At 29.9% G+C, this 24225-nt stretch overlaps 1 long non-coding RNA gene across 1 annotated transcript; it reads left to right on the forward strand.

Annotated features, from left to right (window-relative positions):
• Positions 1-7018: 7018 nt before the first annotated feature.
• On the forward strand, positions 7019-9978 carry LOC114719754 (uncharacterized). The gene is made up of 5 exons (XR_003737933.1): positions 7019-7149; positions 7354-7477; positions 8267-8452; positions 8738-8809; positions 9751-9978. It is a non-coding gene; the product is annotated as an uncharacterized LOC114719754 (long non-coding RNA).
• Positions 9979-24225: the final 14247 nt, after the last annotated feature.

Genomic DNA, 24225 nt, shown 5'->3' on the forward strand with positions numbered 1-24225 from the left:
CTCTCTCTTCTTTCTAATAAAATTAGTTTTCTATGAAAAATAAAAAGATTCAAGGGTCTGAATTATCTGATATATGAGTAAAATCAAGGGGATTTATTGTTCTGCACCGTTCTTATATTTTCCTTTTGAATGTTATATTGATTTAGTTTCCCTTTGTACGGGTATTACGGCAACTCAAATTCTGTATAGTTGGCAGAGTCAAAAAGTATTTCTAGGATGCCTTGTCATGCTACCCTTATTATTTTGCCTGAACTATTATGTTGGTCACTTAATTTGTTATTTGTTTCAATCTGGTCTTTCAACTTTCAATTTGTACCATATTCGTCATCAAGGACTATTTAGGAACATCGTAACAAGCAAGGGATCATTTTGATACGCTAGAAAGAAATGAAGGGACCATTTAATGTTAACGGGTGACCACGATATGAATTGAAAATGAAGAGACAAAATGAAACAAACCAGTAAGTTTAGGGAACCGACATGATAGTTAAGCCTTCCCCTGTTAACTAATTGTTTGGCGAAAAATCTTTCCACACTGTAGCTCTTGGGATGAACTTTTCAAATATTCCTTCACAACTTCAGTTTCATATGAGTGAGCCTAATGTTGGACAACTCATTGATTTGCTGATCTCCATTCCTGCTGAAGGTCATGATAATTCCTTTGCTTACGTAATGTCAGAATGGACTAAGCAACAAGGCGACCATCCTTCAGCTGTCGTTTTGCAATGTGATTGGGGTGTTGCAAATTGAGAACTTGTCACTGCATGCGATTTCTTGAAGAGGATGATTTTCAATGTTTCTGGTACTTGAAAACGACTTATGGTGTGTTTGAATTAGCAATGGTAAAAGTAACTTTTTTATAGTCTGACTTTTTTAAAAGTCAGTCAATATGATATGATTTATATTTGAATTGATATTTGTAGAAAAGTCAATTTAACAAATTGAAACTTGTTTAAATGAAAAGTAAAATAGTAAGTTTTGATGTAAAATAACTAAAAAAGACATAAGCTTTAAAAAAATATATTATAGATATATTATTGAGAAAAATATGTAAATACTTAAACATATTTAATTAGATATATTTAATAAATAAATATATAAAAATTACAAATAATAAAAAATAATTAAAATCAAAGGTAGCAAAAAATGTAACAAAAATCTCATTTAATAAGAGATCATTTATAAATTATAACACACAAAATAAAATAAAATAAACCATTCAATATACCCACGCAATGTAATAAGAGGGTAAATATGAAAAGTTGTGTAACAATGGGTTGCAAAAAGTATGGTGACATAAGCTAAAAGTCAGCCATTCAACACAACCAATGTAGAAGTGAGAAAAAATAGCTTCAGTGTTTGGTCACCTTGGGAAAGCAAATGAGCTTTTCAGCTGCCATGGATCCAAACATATAGAATTATCTTCAGATAACCCACCAAAACATGTTGTGCGATTTCCTAGGCACGTTTACTCTCCCAAACGATATTCCAAACACACGTTTAGGGTTTCATGTGTCCAGTTGAAATAATTATTGGAATTTACCAAACTATTCAGAAGAATCCCCCATAATTTAGGTTGATAATTTTGGATTTTTTAAAGATAGATTGATTAACATGATTTATTCTTTCACTTGAATAAACTCTTGATCTTCTCATGCAACCAGCTAGGAAATTCAGATTATATATAATCTTGGGGGTTATGTAGGCTTATAGGTTTCACATAGTGATAAAATAATTTTTTTTGGGCTCGTGTCTCTGATGGTCAACTATCTATGCTATTATTGCCCAAAAAAATTATGCTATTAGCCTATTACATTTCCATGTCCAAATTGAAGTGTTAATTCAATCACTTTCTTCTTTACCTGCATGTATTGCCTACTGCCAGTAGGAAGGGTCTGCAGATACAGAAAGTCAGAAATATTGTTTTCAAATTGCCATCATAACATTTGTTGTTGCCAATATGGGCCGAAGCCCATCTTCGAATTTTAATTTTAATTTTAATTTTAATTTCCCCTGTATCTCTCCTTAATTAGTGGCTGCTGTTATTAGATTTTATTAGCATTGATTTTCTGCTTTTTAATCTGACCTAGCCTTTGACCAAAAAAAAATCTGACCTAGCCTACACCCTAGGATCAGACCCTATTTATGTACATATTTTTCATCGAGTAAATGCAAGTTTTTGAGACATCAACTGGAGTTAAAACTTAGAAGTAACATTTTTTATACCAGAAGATCAGACTTTTAACACTTTCTGTGTCTATATCAATGGTCTTTTAATGTCAAATGTCAATTCCGACAGTTATGAAAGAACTTTTTTTCTAGTAGTAATAATAAGAAAAAAAAAATGTTATTGTATTGAATTGGTAGGTAGTCTAATATTCGATCTTTAAATATAAAAGGGTTATAACTTAATGATACCAAAAAAATTTTATTAATATTTTTTAAACGTGATGTTGGGAATTTGGATTTTTTTTATGGAACATATAATATAATGGTTGTGTGAATTATAGTAAAAAATATATAAAAACTACAATATTTGCATGTTTAACACCCGTGAACTGAATAGGTAGGTGCATTAATTTTCTATCTTTAAATATAGGAACTTTATACTTAATATTTAGTGCACCATTGATGATTTAATAATAATTTGAAGTTGCTGGAAAAAATAATAATAATAATAATTTGAAGTTAGCGGAATTTCACTGCACCAAATTCTTGACAATGAAGTTATATTTCGGTATATGCATTCAGGCAAAAAGAAAAAACAAGGAAAGAAAAATGGTGTCCGGTGCGACAGGGCAAAAAATAAAAAGGAATATTAAGAATAACGTTTAGAAAAACGTTACGATAAAAAGCACTTTTCGACAGCTCGCTGAGAAATTGGCTTAAAAGTTCGAACTATGCGTGTGCCCAAGTCCAAAGCGTGGGAGTAGATTCTAATTTCGACAATTTCAAATAACCTAGGGGTGTTTGGGGTAATCTAAAAGTGCTTTAAAAAAATATTTTTTCGTAAATTGAGATAAATTCTTTTATATATTTATTTTATATACCTTAAAAACACTTTTAAAACCATGGTTTTACTTCTACCAACACCATTTTAAAAACAAGTTGATCCATCAGTTTCAACATCAAGAAAGGGGGTGGGGAATGCAATGCCTTATTTGGTTAACTTATTTATTATTTTTAACCAATTTTAATTAATTATTCGTTATCTATGAATCAGTTATTTGAATCTTATAATAAAAACCTTTCTTTAAACCCCTATTGGGCTAGTGGTCCGTATTTTCCCTGTTGCAGATAATTTTGGGCCGCATGGATTGGACCGGACCATTTGAGAAGACTTGGACATTTGGGTTTTATTCTAGTTTAATTTTAATGATGCAAATCTTTTGTTCTGGGCCCAAATACGTCATTTAACCCATTTACAGCATTTGGGAGTAAAACACACCCTTAGAATTGAATTATTCAGCTTACAACTTTTGAGTATCAAGATATTATCAAGAATAATATATTGAAGCTACGGAACCAATACATTTCTCCTGGAAGCTTCTTAGAGTAATTAGAGAATTAATTTTAATTATTTAGTGGATCCAGATTAATTAAAATCAAACCAGGCATATTACAAAGAGGGGTAACACTTTGTCATTAATATTTAAAATGTCTAAGAATAATCTTAAACACCTTTACCCTAGCAGGAGCAAGGCTGTATAAAAAGCGGAATGATTTTTTTTTTGCTTTTTTTTTCATCATCAATACCGGAATAATAATCTATATAGCAATTACAAATATTAATAAATATCATATCACAACTATTTTTTAATTATGTTCATTTCTTGTTAAATAGTAGTAATTTTCCCTGAAAAAACAATAGAAAATTATTGGCCCAACCATTGAGGGATTCATAATTCATTATAAAAAATATTTGGATAAAAACCAAACTACATTTTTAGAAGTAATTTTCGGTATATGAAATAAATATATAAAAAATTTATCTTAATTTATAATAATAATAAAAAAAAAGAGTATTTCAGGAACCCAAACACCCCAAGTGCTTTTATAAGTGCTTTTTTGAATACAAACAGCCCCTATGCTTCAGAGCTAAGCTTTCAGTTAAAGCTTTTCGAACTCAAAAGCTAAGGGCCTGTTTGGTTTGGGGGGAGGGGGAGGGGGAGGGGGAGGGGAGGGGAGGTTTCATCCTCACCTTGTTTGGTTTGATTAAAGGGGAGGGGAGGGGAGGGTATTTAATAATCCCTTGTTTGGTTCAAGGAGGGGAGGGGAGGGATAGTAATAATCAATTTACCATTTTACCCTTACATATTAGTTTATGTTTTTTATTGATATATTATATAAATTAATTTACATCTTAATTTAAATCATATAATTTAATAAAAATTCAGTCTTATCATGTTAATATGTGTATTAAAAAATTGGTACAGTAATTTTTTATTCTAATTAATATAATAATATATTTAAAATAATGAAATTAACAAATTTTATATGCTCTAAGAAAAATGAAATTTTATTTTCTTTAGGCTATCTTTTTTTCCAGCTTTAAAATATATTTAATAAATAATATATTTATAAAAAATTAATTTTATAATATTATAATTTTTTATTTAAATACTTTTTTATTTTTAAATAATTTTTATAATATATTTTTAATTATAATAATGTATATATTTTTTATTTTTTTACTTAGGATAATATATTTTTTATTTGAAATAAATATTATAATAATATATTTTATGGATAGAAGTGGAATATTAAAAAAACTACAAGGGTATAATGGTCCAAAATTTTGACTCCCCTCCAAAAACCCTCAATTTGGAGGGGAGCCAAAATGGGGAAGGGGAGGGGACATTTTGGCTCCTCTCCCCTCCAAAATTTTAAACCAAATGAGGGGAGGGGCTCATTTGCCCTCCCCTCCCTTCCAACCAAACACACCCTAAAGCTTAGCCTTCGTTGATGGAGGTACTCTCAGGCTCGGCCGCTCACCGGAGTCCATTACTTAGCCGAAAGTCTCCTCCCTTTGAGACAACCATTTTCTGCTCTTACTCTACCCAGTCGTCCTTTAAGGTCCCTCCTCTTCTTCAAAAGAAAAACTTTTTTTTTTCTCAGCATTCATTCATAACCAAAGAGAGTTGAGAGTCTCAGGATAAGATCAAAACTATAGTTTTATAAATGCTTTTACAGTATATAAAATTAATATATGAGAGTTTTTCTCGACTTTTAGAAAAGTGCTTCTGAAAAAAAAACATGGATAAAAACTAAACCATAATTTTAGAAGTATTTTTACGATTTACAAAATAAATATATAGATGAGTTTGTGTCATTTTACCGAAAAATGGTTATGAAAGCATGGTTTTACCAAGCACATCTTTGGAAACGCGCAGGCAGCATACCAGCGTTATGATAGTGCCAACGGGGACCAAAGCTGCTATCGGTGGATTCGCGGGCGACGCTTTGCCGGTTGCGCGTGCCCTCTCCAACGTTGTTGATTGCCTTATCACTCACCCTAATGTATCTCACTTTCTTATCTAATACACCCAATAAACTGATATTTACTAATCTGTCTTAGTACGATGTTAGCTTTCTTTTGGCAGTCGTTTCACATTATTTGGTAATTTCATTAGTAATTAAGGCAGATTGTTATTGTATAACATAAAATTTACTCTTATTTGAGACTATGGCTCTTTACCTCAAGGAAATGGAAGTGAAAAATTGAGACTTGAGCTCATGATGCCTAACAAATGCAAGCGAAAAGTTGACATTGATGTTATTATCGTTGATGTTGCTGCTGCTGCTGTTTTTGTAGTTTTTCCCTTTGATATTTGATATCGTAATTTTATTGGCATTTTGACAACTAATGTTCTTGTATGCCTTCTTATCTGTCCTCTTTCATATAAATTATTGTAGTTAGCTATGACCTATCGAATTTACAGGTTCTTAATGCAGCAATGCTCTACTGGCCCTGCCAAATACATTATATGTTGAAGGTTATGCTCTACACCACTTCGCAGAAGGCTTATGGGCATTACAGCTTGTTCATCAAAACCGGGTATGCCTCTATGGTGGTCTTATTGTGCTGTAGCCTTAATTAGCTTTGTCATGTGGTGTTAAAATTTTAGTGGTGGTTTTTTCCTTATGCCATTTTTCTTGTACTTCATATGAATTATATGTTGGACTATTATTCTTTGTTCTTATACTTCATATGAATTATATATTGGACTAAAAGGGCTTCCCTTGGATTGAATGTTGTAGAATATATTGTCACTGACACCCCACTCAAGGTATTCAGAACCCTAGTATCTTGATTTGCTTAATGGTGTGGAAATTATGCAGCACAAGGTCCATGCTCAGCTTGACAATTAAGCATTTAAGTTTCAACTATGGCAGCTATTTCTCTCTTTAGAGGGAATCTAGAAGTTCTATAAACCATGGGTACCTCAATGAAAATTAATGGCTCTGTTGGTGCTGGACATTCTCATGGCGTCCATTGTTATCAAATTTATGTATAATGCCATCTGTCTGGAGACCGTATATAAATTTATTTCACAAGCAACTATTGCACAGCTTTCTGGCTGCATCTTTCAAAGTTGTCCAGACAACAGATCAGATGCACGTCAAGCCTTGGATTTGGTGTGTGAAACACTATGGACATCACTAAATGAAAACATTTCAGGATATGGTTGCATAGCTTTTGGCATATTTTGTGTCTTCTGTGTGCACTCTTTTGCATTCTAAGTATTATATTTAGTTCAAGATTCTGCACATTTTATCCATGTCTTTAGTTGAACGTGCGTTAAAAGAATTTTTCAAATCTACTGATCTTAATATGTCTATTGTTCTTACTCCTAGCATGTAACATGATGATATCTGAGTAGTTTAAATTGCCCTGGCATAGCTAGTTCTGATTTCCAAGTGGTCCTTCCAATACAAATGCAATAATTTCACTTGGATCCAATTTTACAGGTAGAGAAGTGGATTAATCCAGAAAATGGTCAATCAACAGGGAGGATTAAACGTCCAGATTCCTTACTTGGAGCTGTAGAAACTTTAGTGAACCAGTCACAAGTGAATGCCATTGCTGTTGTTGGAAGTTTTCCGGATGATGATATTGAAGAAGTGGATTACTACTGGCTGGGAATGGTATGGCAATAATCGTTACTGGACATAGAAATGTACTAATGGCAGTGGATATAATTTAATCAGTTCTGCAAGTGGTATTAGGCTAAAAGAAATTCTTGACGCTGGTTGACTGCTTCTCTTTCTCTTTGTTAATCCTTGTTTCCTCTCTTTATTGTGAAATTACTCACATAGTCACATTTCCTTTCGTCATTTTGATCTTTTCAGGGAATAGACAATTTGGCCGGTGTTGAGGCAGTTATTAGCCATCTGGTTGTTAGGACTTTTCAACGTGCACAAGTCTCCTTTTCCCCTTAGCCCGTCTCTATGCCCAAAATCAGCTGCCAAGGAGGTTGGTTAACTCTTAGGCAGTGTTTGGTGTGTGGAAAAAGTTTGTTTATAGAAATAAAATGAGAAATGCACCTAGAAAGGAAATAAAACGAAGCTGCCAGTTTAGCTTCCAGATTAAAGTTAGAGAAATAAGATGTTGCCGTCAAATACTCTAATTCCATTACCTTTGGCATTATCTGAATAACCAAGCGGCACGCTTGATTGTGAGGGGTCTGGAGGGGATTCTATTCCATCAACAGTTTTTGCTAATCCCATACGGCACTATCCATGTTATCCCTTAACTACTCACTGACCAGCTGTTAGTTAGAAAAATAGCATTTATTTATAACAAAAGCTGGTATAAAATAATGTGCAGTCCATGAGAAAGCTAGGAAAAGTTCTTTAAATGCATTTATAAATCAAATTTACTTCCCTAAACGGGCAAGTGAAGATTACCTACAATGCTTTTGCAGTGTGCCACCAAGGATGCTGAAACGGTGCATAACCTGGAGCACATAACTAGTTCAACATATTTACAGAGCTATATTGTTTATCATTTTGTCAGTGACTGAAATATGGGCACATCAATGTAGAGTGTTTAGTTAGGATGAAAATATAGTGTTATTGTCAAAGTTTGCTCATCTTAGTAATTGATTGAAATTTTCTATTAGTTGACAGGATTTTTCTGTATAAATTTTTCTTAAAGAGTTACTTCAATTGGTCATTTGATGTTCATTATCCTCTGCATTTGCACGGGTAACAGTACTTGTGATTTGTCTTGAGTGATAAGTAACTTGCTCTTGTTAGATAGCTAGGATATACATTCCTTCCGTGTGTGCTTGCTGGCCTCAGTAAGGCTCCACAATACTTGGTGAAGAACTCTGAATCCATGGAGAGAGGCTGCATATTGGCAAGCGATGTGGATTCTGTTATCCTTCCTAAAGATGCATGTGGAGGGGATGGGGCTCTTGCTTTTGCCAGAAGTGGAAAAAACAAGGTATGAATTCGAACATACAACGTTTTTCTGCAGATACATATTTTCTGATTTGAATAGGGAATGATAGTTATCCTTTATGGCATTTCGGCTTTCCTTTAACTTGCACACTATCCTACGTCAAGATATTTATTTTCTGTTTTGAATAAACAAGAACAATTTTCCTTTATGGCATTTTAGCTTTCTTCTGACCATCACGCTATCCTATCTCAGTCCAGATATTAGTCGGGAGTAATTTCCATTATACTAGTGTCCCTTACAATATTATTGCTTTTAATATTCTTGCAGCCTCTTATAATCACTGTGGAAGAAAATGAAACTGTGCTGAATGATACCCCAGATAAACTTGGTATTGAAGCGGTAAGCAATCTATTTTCCTGGAATTTAGATTTCTTCTGTTAGAAGATGAGATAGGAACCTTTAAGGTACTAAAACACAAGTTGATGGTTCAGATAATTTTCAGCGACCAATACCATTTTTATGTTGTATTTGATTAATTATTTCCAGTAAGGATGAATTTCAAACTTCCTATATATAATCCGAGATGGATGATTTTCCCTCTCCAAAGACCTGGAGCATTTTGGATTTAGTAGCAGGAAGCTACAGAACCCATAATGTTCAGAAATGTCAGGCAAATGTCATTATTCAGGAGTTTTAGAATTAGCTGGATTGTTTATATTACTTGGCTGAGTATAGTTGACTAGATACTGCGCACTTAGTCCCCACTAGTGAAATGAAGATTTGCTTAATCTAGGACCTCATCCTGGCCTAATCTTAAGTGAAGATGTTTTATATAACCTTTATTTAAAGATGTGGCAATATATTGTCTCAAATTTTGATCCTCTGATGTTAAAGTGTCTTTGAAGTGGGCGAGAGAGACAGAGAATAAGTGTCCACTTCCTTTTCTGTCTCTCTTATTTCAGAATCACTTCACAGACTACATTTAGGGGGTCTAAATCGGTCAGATATTGCAGTAATTTTCCTTTTGGAGGATTTCATGTAAAGAATTACATGTATTTTTAGCGGATTTGAATTCTCTACTCCATTTGTATTGGAATATCCAAGAAATCGTATGTTGTAAAGTGCTCCTTTAGTGCCAGCAATTTGCTTAATAAGGGGGAAATGGAAAAGTCTGAGAGTATTTGAAGACAAAAGTGAACATAGATAGATAGATAGATAAACAATTAAATAAATTTACAGAAACCCTCAAATTCAAGTTAAAACCACTATCCGGACTCTTTTCGTTGCACTAGCGAATGTCTTCTGTACTAGTTTGGTTAATGAAATTACATCTCCTGCAGCTTCGGGTCTCAAACTATTGGGAAGCCATTTGAGTAGTTGCAGCTCACAAGGCAGGGGTTGATCCATTCTCTCTTAGAAGAGATAAAATTTCTAATATCCGCTGCAAGTCTGTGCCTGTCAATGGTTACTCTCTTTCAAGAGAAAGAACTTTTGCTTGATTAAACAATTTTAGTTTAATTTTTTTTTTGTTACAATTGAAGTTTAATTGATTATACATATACACATTCTTTTTTTTTCCCCTGTTCATTACATGTCTTCTCGACCCGTCCTGATTTTTGGTTTCCTCATTCCACAGCAAGTATGGGATGAAAGGAAATATTGTTCCTAAAGGATCATATTTGTAGCCATCCCCCAAAAAGAACTTCATACTCATTATTAGAGATCGGAACAGGAGTGGAATCTGGCTATTCAATTAAAACAAAGCATCGCAATCATTCTTGCAGATGTTGACATAATATGATTTCTGCTCAGTATTCTGAATATCTACATGAAGAAATCAAGAAATCAGAACAAGAGTCAAATAAGTACCTTTTTTTAATAAAAAAAAGAAAGAAAGAAAGACTCCAGCATCTTTAAGAACGATAGAAATAGGACCCCTCATGATTATAAGTATTTATAAGCATGTGTTACTTAAATGGAGATAAAATTTTTCTCACATACTTATCTTGTACAGTTGTACTTATAAATTACGATTGGAAAAATTATTTACAAGTTATTCCAAACCCATATAAAATGGGACCAGGTTAAATTCGTAGCAACACAAGTCATCCTTCTTAAGCAAGTGCAGGACGCCATGTATGCTATTATTTCAAATGGCTTGCAAAGAATGAGGTAGAAATTTGTTGGATTCTATGGTATCCAAATGCATGTGATTTATAATAAATTGTGTATTATTCATAAGTTATTAATAATATATCTTGATTTTTACATTCGATTCCATACGCTTGTGGCCGACGTAATTATTTTAAGATTTGACATATCCTTTAAATCAAGAGTGGAAACATTTGTTTTCAGTTAATCCAATGGTATAGATTACTTGGGTTAGGTTTTTCTTCAGTCAGAGGCTTGGTTAGAGAGCTTAAAAAATTATACATTCATCACATAATGCGGTCGGATGATGGCAAAATTTCTAACCTGATTAGGTGGCCAACTAGACCAAAGTTAGGCGGAGATTTTAATTTTTTTAGAACAAAAAAAAAATCTAGAAATTCAAAGGTTTGAAAAGTTGATATATTCCTAATTGTTTAACTATTTTTGGCATGTAATTAGCTGGTTTGATTTGTTCTTTTAGAGTCACGAGTTTAAAACGGAGGAAATAGAAACAGAATCAAGACATAAAAGTTGAATTCTGACTATGACGACCGCTTGAACCAAATTACTCTCATTGAACTGATTTTTTTTTTCAGCTTTTGGTAATTTTTCAAAACGAATACAAATAATAAAGATAAACTTTCTTATTTATTGCTAAATTAGAGCATGTGAACCACATTTTGATCAAACGCGCCCTAATTGGTCACAATTATGGTTGGTAGATATGGTTAAGTAAAGTCAATTACTGTAGTTGGTGAGCTTGTGGGCTAGGAAGATAGAAGATTAATAGTCACATGGTGGTGTGTTTGGGAATCAACTTTTGACTTTTTATTGGAACCCAATAATGAACCAAACAAAAGAAAACGAATCAAACAGAAGGAAACCACGGCAAAGGAATAAGAATAAACAGTAACATACAATAATAATTTATAGTATCCTAAGGATATCATCTGACAAACTCTCTAGCACATGAAAAGGTTCCTTTGATGCTGATATAAGGCACCTATATATGTTGATTCTCCATTTTCTAAACAAAAAATTAAAGGGATCAAATGATGCTCTAGTTAGACTTTTTAAGTTTGGATAAGATCCAGAACTCGAACTTGGCATGTTTATATGTTTGTGTGTATATATGTGTTTAAATTATACTTTATCCGTCTGTTGTTATAAGATCTAATTTTTTGAATGGATCTATTCCTTTTTATAAGATCATCTTTGAATTTGTTTGAGTATTTAATGTATTATTACCTATTTTACCTCTAATTTAATATATTCTCTTTCTTCATTTATTTCACTATTACTCTTTCACGTTTACTCATTTATATATAGGGGTACATTTGAAAAAATTATATTTGCTACATATTAATTGATCTTAACTAATTTTAACTGCTTTCTTAAATCATATAATTTAGTTAAAATAATCTCATAATACCAAACAGAGGAGTATACAAAAAACATGGCTAAGCTTATAAGAGAATCATAGAAAGTTACACTTTAGGGAAATGATTAGATGCGAGGAAAGAGGCTTCCTTTCTGTTATCTTAACCAAACAAGTCCTTAAATAAATTATAAAAAGACAAGGAATATATGTGGTCTTTTCTTTTTCACTCTTCCTTTCGCCCATGTGACAAATTTCTTAGCAACATTATATTATTAACTTTATTTGGTTGAGATTGAATTCCTTCAATTGACAATACATATTTTAAATTCAATTTGAAAATTTCAGATTTATGTGATAAATTTAAGCCTAACCGTTTTAATTTTTCATAATGTCATATTTTTAATAAACCACCTAATATCTAGTACTACTAATTAAACCTAAAAAAAATTAACTATACTATCTTAAACGAATTTTTCTTGATACAAAAATATAAAGCAAAAAACTTAATTTAAATGTTTTAAATTAAATCTAAGCCGGATTACTAGTAAAAACGACTCATGTGATGAGCAAAACAAATTATGAGAAAGACTGAGGCATGTGAATGTTTGAAACAAGGCATAGGAATAAAATGTAACATGTTCTTAAACTAGAGTTTGTTGGGATTATCGTTTGAAATAGTGATTCTTATCCCAATTAATTTGCTTTGCAAATTAAAATTAAGATAAAAGTAAATCAGTATGTGTGATTTATATTTCAATGTGCTTTTTATTTAAGATCAGTTTGATAAAAATGTGTTTTAAATGATACATTGAGAAGCTAGTTTGAAAACCTTCAAACTTCAAGTGTGTAAAAAGATAAAGTTAAAAACTTGTTTCAACTTCAACCCGAGTTTTTGGCTTAAAAAACTCTTTTTCATAAGTAATTCTTTTTTTAAAAAAAGGAAAAATAATATATTATTTCTTATGCAAAGAATAATATATTAAAATCAACAAAGTTTACAAGTTGCTAAAATAAATAGAAAAAAGACTATCTTCTACAAAATATAAAAAAATTAATCTCAAAAGGAAGAATGAAGAGCTATTTCATCAAAAGGAAGAATGAAGAGCTATTTCAATAAGTAATTCGAAAATTATACTCATCCGATCCTTAATATAAGACCCATTAACTAATTTGATTAGATTAAGGAAGTTAGGTAAATTAGTTAATCATAAAAAAAGTGACACATTTTTCCTAAAATACCATAATCATCTTTCTTAATACCTCATTCTCCCTCTTCTACTTGATTATGGTTGAGGGAATATCCATAGGAGTAATTTAGAGAAAATTAATAAATATGATAAATAGATATTATATTTAGGACTAAAACCAACTCAAGAATTAGGTCCTATATTAAGGATATGAGGAGTATTTAGCACAAACTGATTTTTTTATTTCAAAAATCACTTTTGAAATTAATGAAGTGCTGATATTAATTACAATTCACACAAATCAGACCGGTGAGGGGCACAAGAATCACAAGCTCAGCAAAAAGTCCAAACCCAAAAGTTGGGTGCGAGGATGTGATTGGAGGGGTTGATGATAATCCTCTGATCCTAAGCACTTTCAGTATATTTTATACACTTGAGAAAAATTTTAAACTCTCATTTAAAAATTAGTAATTTTTTAATTTTATCCCTATTTAATATATATTACATCTTATGTAAACAAAATTAATATAATAATAAATGAGGGGTAAAATTGTATATCGATGTAAAAAATTTCTCTCAACTCCCTATAAATAGGATCAAAAAATATCTTCTCTCTGTCTTATAAATAAGACTATAGGAGTATTGAGATAGTGTTTGTTTAGCATCACTTAAACTTTCTTCATATGTTTCATATTTTGTAAATCATGATTTAAAAACTACTTATAAAAAAGTTATACATACATGCTGTTTTGGTTCTGTTTATAAATCACTTTCAACATATTTCACACAAACAAAAAAAACCTTTAAATTTCATTAACTCTTATTTAAAATTTAATAACTTTTTAATTTTATACTTATTTAATATATATTATACCTTATGAAAATAAAGTTATAATAATAAATAAAAAATAAAATTATATATTTACATAAAAAATTGCGCTCAATACCTTATAACTATTTTTTTTTTTCTTGTAAATAAGTTGACAGGAGGAGTACATGTAGATGAGGTGTCATTAATCATATCTATTTCTTCCTCAGTCTCTCTTCGTGTTTATCCAAATCCAAAGGTGCTTCCTTCATTCGGCTTGTGACTTGTGAATGACTCAGATGCTCAGACCTTTTCATGGGCCCACGCGATTCCCGCCATTCTCTGTATATCGTGCCATGTCCCTTTCACAACACTAAATGCAACACCCATGCGCACCAACCTAGCTAACAGCCTAGGTTTCACTATTTTTTAATTAATTACTCCCTCCGTTCCTTATTATAAGAGACATTTGATGCTTATGACATGTTTCTATATATAAGAGACACTTACAAGTTGTCTCTACTTTTTTGTGTTAATTTACTATTTTACCCATATTTATTATCTCCAACTCACACTCTCCCTCCTTCCCACTTCTCTTTCTTTTAATAATTTAATTGTTCTCCCTCATGCTCTCTCTCCTTATTAATGAGGGCATTTTTGGAAAAAAATGATACTTTTTGCACATTAATTGTTCTTAACTAATTTTAACTGTTTTTTTGATCAACGTACTTCGGTTATTTGTCTCTTATAATAAGGAACGGAGGGAGTATTTGACAATAATTACATAAAAGAAAACACACTCCTTAAATCTTATTTATAAAACATTTTCAACATATAAAATACTTTCAACATATTTCATACAAATCAAGTAAAATTTTAAATTATATTATTTTTTTATAAAATATAACAATTTTTTAATTTTATTCATATTTAATATATACACCTTTTAAAAGAATAACTATCTATACTATAGTAAATAAATAACAAAATAATATATTTATGTTAGAAATTTAATAAAATGATTTATAAATAGGACTAAAAAAAATCTTCTCTCTCTACCTTATAAGTAGGACTAAAAGAGTAATTATTAAAAGATTCTAGTCATAATAAACAAATAAATAACAACCGTTCACATGTCATTATAATTTCATAATAACTATTTTTTTGAAGATCTTATTATTTTTTTTTTTTTTATTGTTAGAGACCGAGAATGTTTACAAAAGTTCGATTCAATAAAGAATTGTATTATCTTGAATTGGAAGCAATTTTTTCTATTTTATAAGGCAATTTAATTACATTCTCGTTAAATAAAATGTGAGAAAAAATCTAAAATTCAAAAGATAAGACGCCAACAATTAAATAAGGATAAATCTTAAAGAAAAATGATTTGTTAGATAAATCTAATTAAACTAACTAATTTTATTTGTTCATGTTAAGTAGGGATAGATGCTTAACATTCATCTTATTTCTTAAGTATAATTTTATCCCTAATTTTGTTAGTAATACAATTTTACCCTAATGTTTTTTAATGCAATTTTACCTTTCATCCAATGATCATGGATAAAATTACATCAAAAAAATCATGAAAAAATTTGCACCAAAAACAAAAATCAAGGATATAACAAGATCAAGGATAAAATTTCGCATAGGAAATAAGATCAGTAATAAAATCACACATTTATCCTAATTTAATAAAGATTATGGTACTAAAAACATTTTTTTTAAAGTATTTTTGTGTTTGATAAGATAAAATCTCTCTCACATGTTTATTTTGTATAGCATAAAATTATTTAAAATAACTTTTTTTTTATGGACATAGAGTAACTTGCTACTCCCTCCATTCCTTATTATAAGAGACATTTGATGCTTATGGCATGTTCCTATATATAAGAGACACTTAAAAGTTGTCTTTATTTTTTTGTGTTGATTTCCTATTTTACCCATATTTATTGTCTCCAACTCACACTCTCCCTCCCTCCTACTTCTCTTTCTTTCAATAATTTAATTGTTTTCTTTCATGCTCTCTCCTTATTAATGAAGGTATTTTTGAAAAAAAATTATATTTTTTACACATTGATTGTTCTTAACTAATTTTAACTGCTTTTTTTATCAACGTAATTCGGTTATTCGTCTCTTATAATAAAGAACGGAGAGAATAAGATTTAAGTATTTATTTATTTATTTATTGAGGACATTGTTGTTAAAGAGGTGCAGGAAGACATTGGGAAGTGGAGATCAGATACCAACAAGAGTTGAATATAGGGGATTGTTACATTATCTTGAATTGAAAGCAATTTCATCTAGTTGAAAATTTATGTCCCCACCAAGTGAGACATTACTAGTTGGCTTTTGGAAGAATTCGAACCCCGATTTACGATTTACCAGCCCCACCCAGAATTCTCCTTTAAATTCTTCACCTTTTGAGTCAACTCTGGTTATCATTTTTTGAGTATTTATAATTATAATATCAAATCCAAAAGAAAAAAGCCTTATTTTTCACGATATATTTAAAATAGTATCTATGGTTCCCTATAAATTCTTGACTCTTTATTTTATATTCACACTTTGACAGTACACGTCTTCAACTTGAGTTTGCTTCGTGCAAACTAAAAGTTTACCCAATTATATTAAAACATTGATATAACATTAAATGACTATTAATAAAATTTACATCTAAATAAACTAATACTAATATTAAATTTTAAGTGTGCTCTCTCTAACAAATTATATACTATGTTGAGACAAAATGCTGCAAATTTAATAACCACATAATGAGAATGGATATGTAAAAGTACAAATGCTCTTTCAGTTGATTAATTGTATAATAGGCACGATTATTTTGAAAAATATGTTCTAAACAATAATTAAATCTTTAAATCAAATAAAGAAAGTATATCACTGAAACATCATTTAAACAGATACTCCTCTAATCCTATTTATAAGACAGATAGAAGATATTTTTAAAATAAGACACTGAGAAAAATTGTTTATATAGATATACAATTTTATCTCTAATTTATTATTGTATTGATTTTATTTATATGAGGTATAATATATATTAAATAGAAATAAAATTAAAAAATTGTTAAATTTTAAATAAAAGTTAATAAATTTTAAAATTATTGTAGGTGGCTTATTTATAAGCTATACACATTGACTCAATATCCAATGAGATTGATGTATGTTGAAAACGCTCTTGAAGTTAAAAGTACATTTTTTGGCCACTAGTGTTGAATATTTTAATAACCAAACTTTCGTACTGAATCACCACGTGAACATGTTCTTCATGTCCTAAAATTAAAAAAAAAAAATTACCAAAAAAAACCTTAAAAAATAATTATTAAAAAGTCTCAATAATAATTTTAAAAACTTGTAATGATGAATTTTATAATAAAAAATTATAATTTTTAAAACTTATTTTATAATTATTTTTTTAACACTTTATTGTAATTCTCCTAAAATTAAAATATCTTTTTCTAAGAAACTAAAAGACGTTAAAATTATTTTATACTACCTCTAATTTTTAATATAAGAGTTAGTTTAACTTTTAATTTAATCATAAATATAGGATCTTAATTCATTTTATCTCTTATATTTATCTATTTTTTAAAATAATTATTGTAGTAGTTGCGCATGTTAATGATTCTATCATATAGTAGTTCTAGTTAATACACATGATTAGTAAAGGTATTCTAAAAAAAACAATGCCTATTTAGCTAATACAAATAACTAACTTAACAAATTTTTTCAATCTACTCAAATTAATTAACTAACTCTTATATTAAAAATTGAAGATAGGCTAAATGCCTCGTACTATTCACCAAAAAAAAATTGAAGATAGGATTTTATATTATCCAGTCAAAGTAGTTTTTATTTTTTGTCCTCCACAAGGTTTGAATTTTAAATTCTTATGCTATAAAATTGAGTCCATTTTACTTCATTTAACCACGTCACTTTTTTTTTTTGCCAACCAACCGGCGTTACTAATACCAATAAACTTAACATTCATTATTGTACTGATTCCCACGGCCGCAACCAATAACTCGCGTTATACTTTACCTGCGTTTGAGGTCCTCTTCACTAATTAATGAAATATTAAAGTGAGATAATGGACTCGTAGGGATAATCGTAGGATAATGGATCATAATTTACATTTTATGTTATGAGAATAAGAACCACAAAAGTCACAACGGTGTAACACTCTAGTTTTTATTATTTGTCATTTATAGAGAGAAATTTTGGTCTTTTTTATTTATCACTTGTATTCTTCTTAATGATTCATTTTCAATTATACCCCTATTAACTACAGTAAAAGTGAAAATGGAGGAAATGTGTGAGAGAAAATATAATAGTATATAATGTTCTCCTTAATAAAAGCAAAAATGAAAAATTTTATATATTTAATGCTCTTTTTGGTATGTAAAAAACTCATACAAATAATAAATAATAAGGACCAAAGTGGCATATATAATTTTTAGTAGTTTAAGTTATAATAGTGGTTCGTAAGCTTCAAGAAGTATGATGAAAGATATGGGAGATGAATATCCACATAAATTACTTTCGTATTCACAACAATTATTTGTAATTAATATGTACTCCTCTGATTTTTAAAGCAAAATTATTAAATTAATTTGAGTAGATTAAAAAATTAAATAAATTAATTCTGACACTATATTATTTATGAGTTTATAAGTTAGATAAATTAATTTAAAAAATGTTAAATATGAGAAATAATAAATTGTATCAAAGGCTTACATTTAGGATATAAAATATCCCAACAGACAAGAATATTATGAGAAAAGTTTAATATGAGAAAGAAGAGAAAAATGAGATTTTATATTCAGGATAAAAAAATTCTCAAATAAATTTTATATTTAGGATAGAAAAAATACGAGAAAAGGGAATAATAAGCCGGAAAACTAACAGTCAACGCTGAAACGTGGTATTCGCCCCTAATTCACAGTGTTATTCGCTTAGCTTTTTTTTTTTTTTTTGGTAAACATGAGTATTTTTTTATTGGAGAAAATAGTATTTTAGATGTTGTAAACAGTTTTTCTAACAAGAATTTAAACATTAATTTATTATATTATAAAGAAAGTCATTTTCCCGAGACCCAACCCTAATGGTAGCTTTTGGTCATATTAATTTGTCACCTGTACACATGTAACCCCTTTGCTACCGTACACAACTGTGCTGACGTGGTCCAACAACAAAAACCCGCATGAAGCCCGGGAGGTGAAGGGCAAAGAAAAAGGACGAAATTAAAAAGTATGGATCTACCGGACATTTTTTTTAATTAACATTCAATATTGTCTGCTGTAACATTTTTTTTAATTAATTTGTTCATTTCATTTTTTTTTAATTTTGAGGGATAGAGATTAATGGTCTGAAACTATAAAAAAGATTAAACCTACAATTTCTTACTTACAAGAGAGTTTTTTTATTGCTAGGTTGGTCATGGCTATCTACTTCACATTTTGGTGTAATTCATTCTTTCCGTATGGTAATTAAGTTGCAAAAATAGCTTACATTGAAACAGTCCAAGAGAAAGGAAACTACATAGAAAGAACATTATCCCAAAAAAATGTGGTTATGTGTGTAACATCTTCTACCGTTAACCCTAACATGTACCGTTGAATCCTAACTGTACATAAACGCCGAAAACTGAATTTATTTAATTTGTCATGTATTCCAATCATAATTAACCACAGCTCTCTTTTACTTCATAAAATTTACCCTTGCTAATTTAACTTTTGTACTGTCCAAAAAGAATATATATGTACATAATAAAAATATAATCTTTTTAAGCAATTTATTTCTATAATAATAGCCACGACCTTTTTTTGGTAAAGCGGTTCTGAAAATTAATTATATCTTTCGATACGTATTAAAAAAAAAAAAAAGAACTATTGGATAGGGTTGTTGTTGGTAGTTGTTACTGAATGAATATTGAATATACATTTTCAACAACCAAACTTCTGCACTGATCTCACCATTTATGTTATTATACGAACATGTTTTAATTTTTGTATGCCATTGCCTGATTTTTTTTTTGGGTTAAATACAATGCCATTATCTGATATTTAATATTAATGGATTAGCAGATTTAAACATTGCTGAATCTAAATGAAAATAACATTTCTGACGTGATTGTTTTCCATCCGCAAAATTTAAACCCTTAAACTTATTGCTTAAAGCATATCAAGTATTTACTTGACCTAACTGATTACGTAGTGGTAGTCCAATCGTGTCCTCTGGGAAGTTAGTACTTGCAAATTTAAAAAAAAAAAAAGTAAATTTTTTTCATAACAAAGCTTATAGCTTGCTATGAAAATTTGAGTCCAGATATATTTCATTAGGACCATGCAAATTAATTAGTGGCTTTTGTGTTATATATACTAGTATTTGCGATGGGGTCAAACCTGTAATTAAGTTGGATTATTAGATATTGAATACAGGTTATGAGAAAGAGGATGGCCAAGAAAACTACCAGTCAACACAGAACCATGTGACTGATTATCCCACCAATTAAACTGTTTAAACTCTTTTTCAACCGGCAATCCCTGCTACTTTAGATGGACAGAGAGACTAAATTAAAGGCACAATGTGGATACATTATATTTCATATATAATTATTAATGATCTTATTATTAGAAAATATATAGACTGTCTGCAATTTCTCTTGGAAATTAACTAATTAATAAAACGAATCTGCATATATAGTATCCTCAGTGTGTGTGTGTGAATATAATTAATTTGAGAAACTTATACAGAACGAGGATTCTAATACTAATTTTGGATATTAAAATTTTGATACGCAAGTGAGATCGACATCATCATGGTATATGATGTAATTAATACTTCTCCGGTTTTTAATGTAGGACCTAATTGAAAAATTTATATTGGTCCTATATATAATACCTATTTTATATGTTTATCAATTTTTTCTCAAATGAACCTATTAATATTCTCTCAATAATAACAAAGTAGGAGGGGGATGGAGGAAATGAAGACAAATGCTTAGGGTATCTTAGAAAAAAAAACATATCATATTAACTAATTTAACTAACATCTTTAATCTATTCAAATTAGTTAATGATGTCTTATATTAAAGACCTGAGTATTATTTTTAACATCATAACCCTAAGCTTTATCAAGAATCATTGAATCCTAATAATCTCTGAAGGGAATTTGTAATTAGGGATAAGAGTATTGATCACCTTTGGTAAAGGTACTTTTCTCCACGTTATACACCTGCAGATAAGGTCAACTACGTCGCGAGACAAATGTAATTTTCTATCAGAGATCTTCCCCCGATTTTCATTAGCGTACAGAAAACTAGAAAAGGACGTTGATGAAGAGTGAAGATTTCATATGTTATTTTAGAATATATATTTAGGTTTGATATAATTTTTGTTCCTTCAAATTTACTCTTATTTTGGTTTTAGTTTCTCAAATTTCAAACTATAGATTTGAGTCCCTTAAGTTTCTTTTTATTTAAAATATTAGTTTTTATAATTCAATAAAAATATTAATCAGTTTATCCTTTGAGGGACCAAAACTTATTATATTGTTTGAAACTTAATAGACTAAAATCGAAATCAAAATGAGAGCAAACTTAAAGTATCAAAGATTATATTATGTAGTTTTCTATTACTAGATTTATATATAATAATGTTATTTCTTTTGTAATCACAATTTGAAATATAAACGATACTAACCGGGGCAGTTCTCTAGCATTTCCCCCCTCTCTATAAGGTTACGTTATTCGAACTATCAACCTTTTGCAAAAGATAGCAAATCTTTTTACGCAACACAATCATTTGGTTGAACTTTTGAAATTTATGTTGTCATCATTCATGGATATATTTTAGAAGTTCGTACATGATACCGAAAAAAAAAAATTATTGCATAATTCACAAAGAGGATAAAGTTGAGGCCGAGAAGTGGGGCAAAGGGCAATGGTAAAGTTACAAGTCTTTTTCTATAAGTTAAGAAGAGGAAGAAGGCGATTTATCACTAGTTTGTTCTGATCCATGATCTCTAGTAAAGTTTTGAAATCGATGGATATATTTTAGGAGTATCATGCTTGCTTGCATTTAATATAGTATATATACACACTTGATGATATGATGCTATTTTTTCACCTTATGCTATGCTTTTAATCTCTCCATCCTAATAACTGTTCAAAATATATTTCAATTATAATCTGTCGATTAGTTCATATCAATAAGTCATGTTTATTATTTTTTTATATTTTTATTCATAAGTCATTTTGCAAAATCTATAAAGCAATTAATATTTTTTAAAAATAGTTCCCTGGATATTGATTGATCATGGTGAAGGTTGTGGTAGATGGGTAAGATTGTGAATTTTAGGTTTAACAAAAAGAGTTAGTTCTTTACAACATGACGAACCAATATTCAAATTTTTGTTAGGAGAGATACCCACGTTTAGTACCTAATAATACTTTGAACATGATTGTTTTCATAATAAAAAAATACCTATACTTAGGCAAAAAAAGAGATGAGTAAGATTGGTTTAGAATTTATTGTGTATTTGTATTTAATTAAGGGTACTTTAACATTTAATCAATCTTTTCTGTCAGCCTTTTACATTTAATCGTAGCTCGTGTAAATTAGTTAAAGAGGTGGTGCGTTTATATTTTGTGTTTAAAATTTGGCTAAACTATGTGCAACGCTCTTAAACTTTGCTTTATGTGCAAATTACTTTCTTAACCCTAAAATTTAATAATTAACCCTCTAAACTTGAGACTCTACTACAAAAAAGAGTTTTCACGATGCTAATTTATGGCGGTTATTAGAAAAAACATTGTAAAAAAATATGACAGTGGTATTTCTGTAATTATAAGTGTACTTTTAAATAACCTCTGTAAAAAATACTTTTAACAGTGGTTTTTTAAATAACCGCCGTAAAAAGTCTATCAGAATTTCAAAATCCATCGCGTGATAATTTTCACTTTTCAGAGTTAGAGCTCATAGTCCCCCATACCATCCTCACTCGATTTTCTCCCTCCTCCTACATTTCTCGGCGTTTATCCATTGCTTCTATTATTTCCGCCATATTCTTCCATCACCGTTGCTTTCGTTGTTACCGTCGCCATTGCCTCATCCTCTTCATTCTTATTTGTGAGTTGTTCACCTCCATTCTTTCCGTGGATTTCATAGTTTTTGTGGTTTCATATGATTATTTTCTTTGGTTAAAAATATGATGTTTAATATGAGTTTAAAGAAATCTGGTTTTTAGCAGATTTGAGTCTTTGATTTTATCAGATCTGAGTCTTTGATTTTATCTTTATTAAATCTTAGTGGTTTCGATCTAGTGGCTAAAGGTGAAGCTAAGTGATGCTATTACGGCGGGAAAGAATCTATATTTGTTCCATTATAATGCTTTTAATTGGTGAGAGACTTCTTTCAAGATTTTGTTCTCCCGTTTCATTCTGATCAGTAGGGTGAAACGTAAACTAAAATTTTAAAAAAATTTCACGGTGGTTATTTACATAACCACAGTGAAAAGTCACATACCACAGCGGTTCTTAAACCACTGTGAAATCCTCTACATTTTACGTCGATGGCATAGATGTTGGTCTTCCCTTAAATGTTTTTTTTTGTTGTAGTAGTGAGAGTTTGTGTACTTGATATTATTTCGTTATTTGAATAACAAAGTATAACGTGTTCATGCCCAAATAAAATATTAAAATTTGAATTATATGTTAATATTATTATTTCCTAAAATTTAAGTCATCCGCTAACTCAGGGATTATATATAATTTAGCCTTAAAATAATAATTTCAGTTTATTTTAAACTAAAAAAATATTTAAAGCTAATATAATGTGTTTCATACTAATTATATTATATAGATAATAAATATTTTTTTGGTTAAAATGAGTCTGGTAATTCTTTTAATACAAGAAAAATAAATGTCGCGAATTTTCAAATATTAAGAGGAAAAAATAATTTGTAGAAGATATTGTAGATCGAATTCAAATATCCCCAAGGAAAAAGAAAGAAAAGAAAAGAAGCTGTATATTAGATGTGCCTTTTGTGTACTATGCATTATCGAACTCAAACTCAATACGAGGTCATGTACAGAGGTTCCAGACAAAGAATCCCATAAAGCCTGCGTTACGTTGTAGGAGTATTGAGGGAGAGAGATTGACTGATACTTAACCGGCAAACTTGAGCCAACCAACGACGCCCACCAACTTTATTTCCAAAACAACACATCTCTTCATTTCTTGGTGAGTAGAAGGCAGATTCAGTCAAC

This window comes from Neltuma alba, unplaced genomic scaffold (assembly GCF_004799145.2).
Source record: "Neltuma alba isolate B1F8T4 unplaced genomic scaffold, ASM479914v2 tig00011943_pilon, whole genome shotgun sequence".
In the NCBI taxonomy this organism is placed as follows: domain Eukaryota; kingdom Viridiplantae; phylum Streptophyta; class Magnoliopsida; order Fabales; family Fabaceae; genus Neltuma; species Neltuma alba.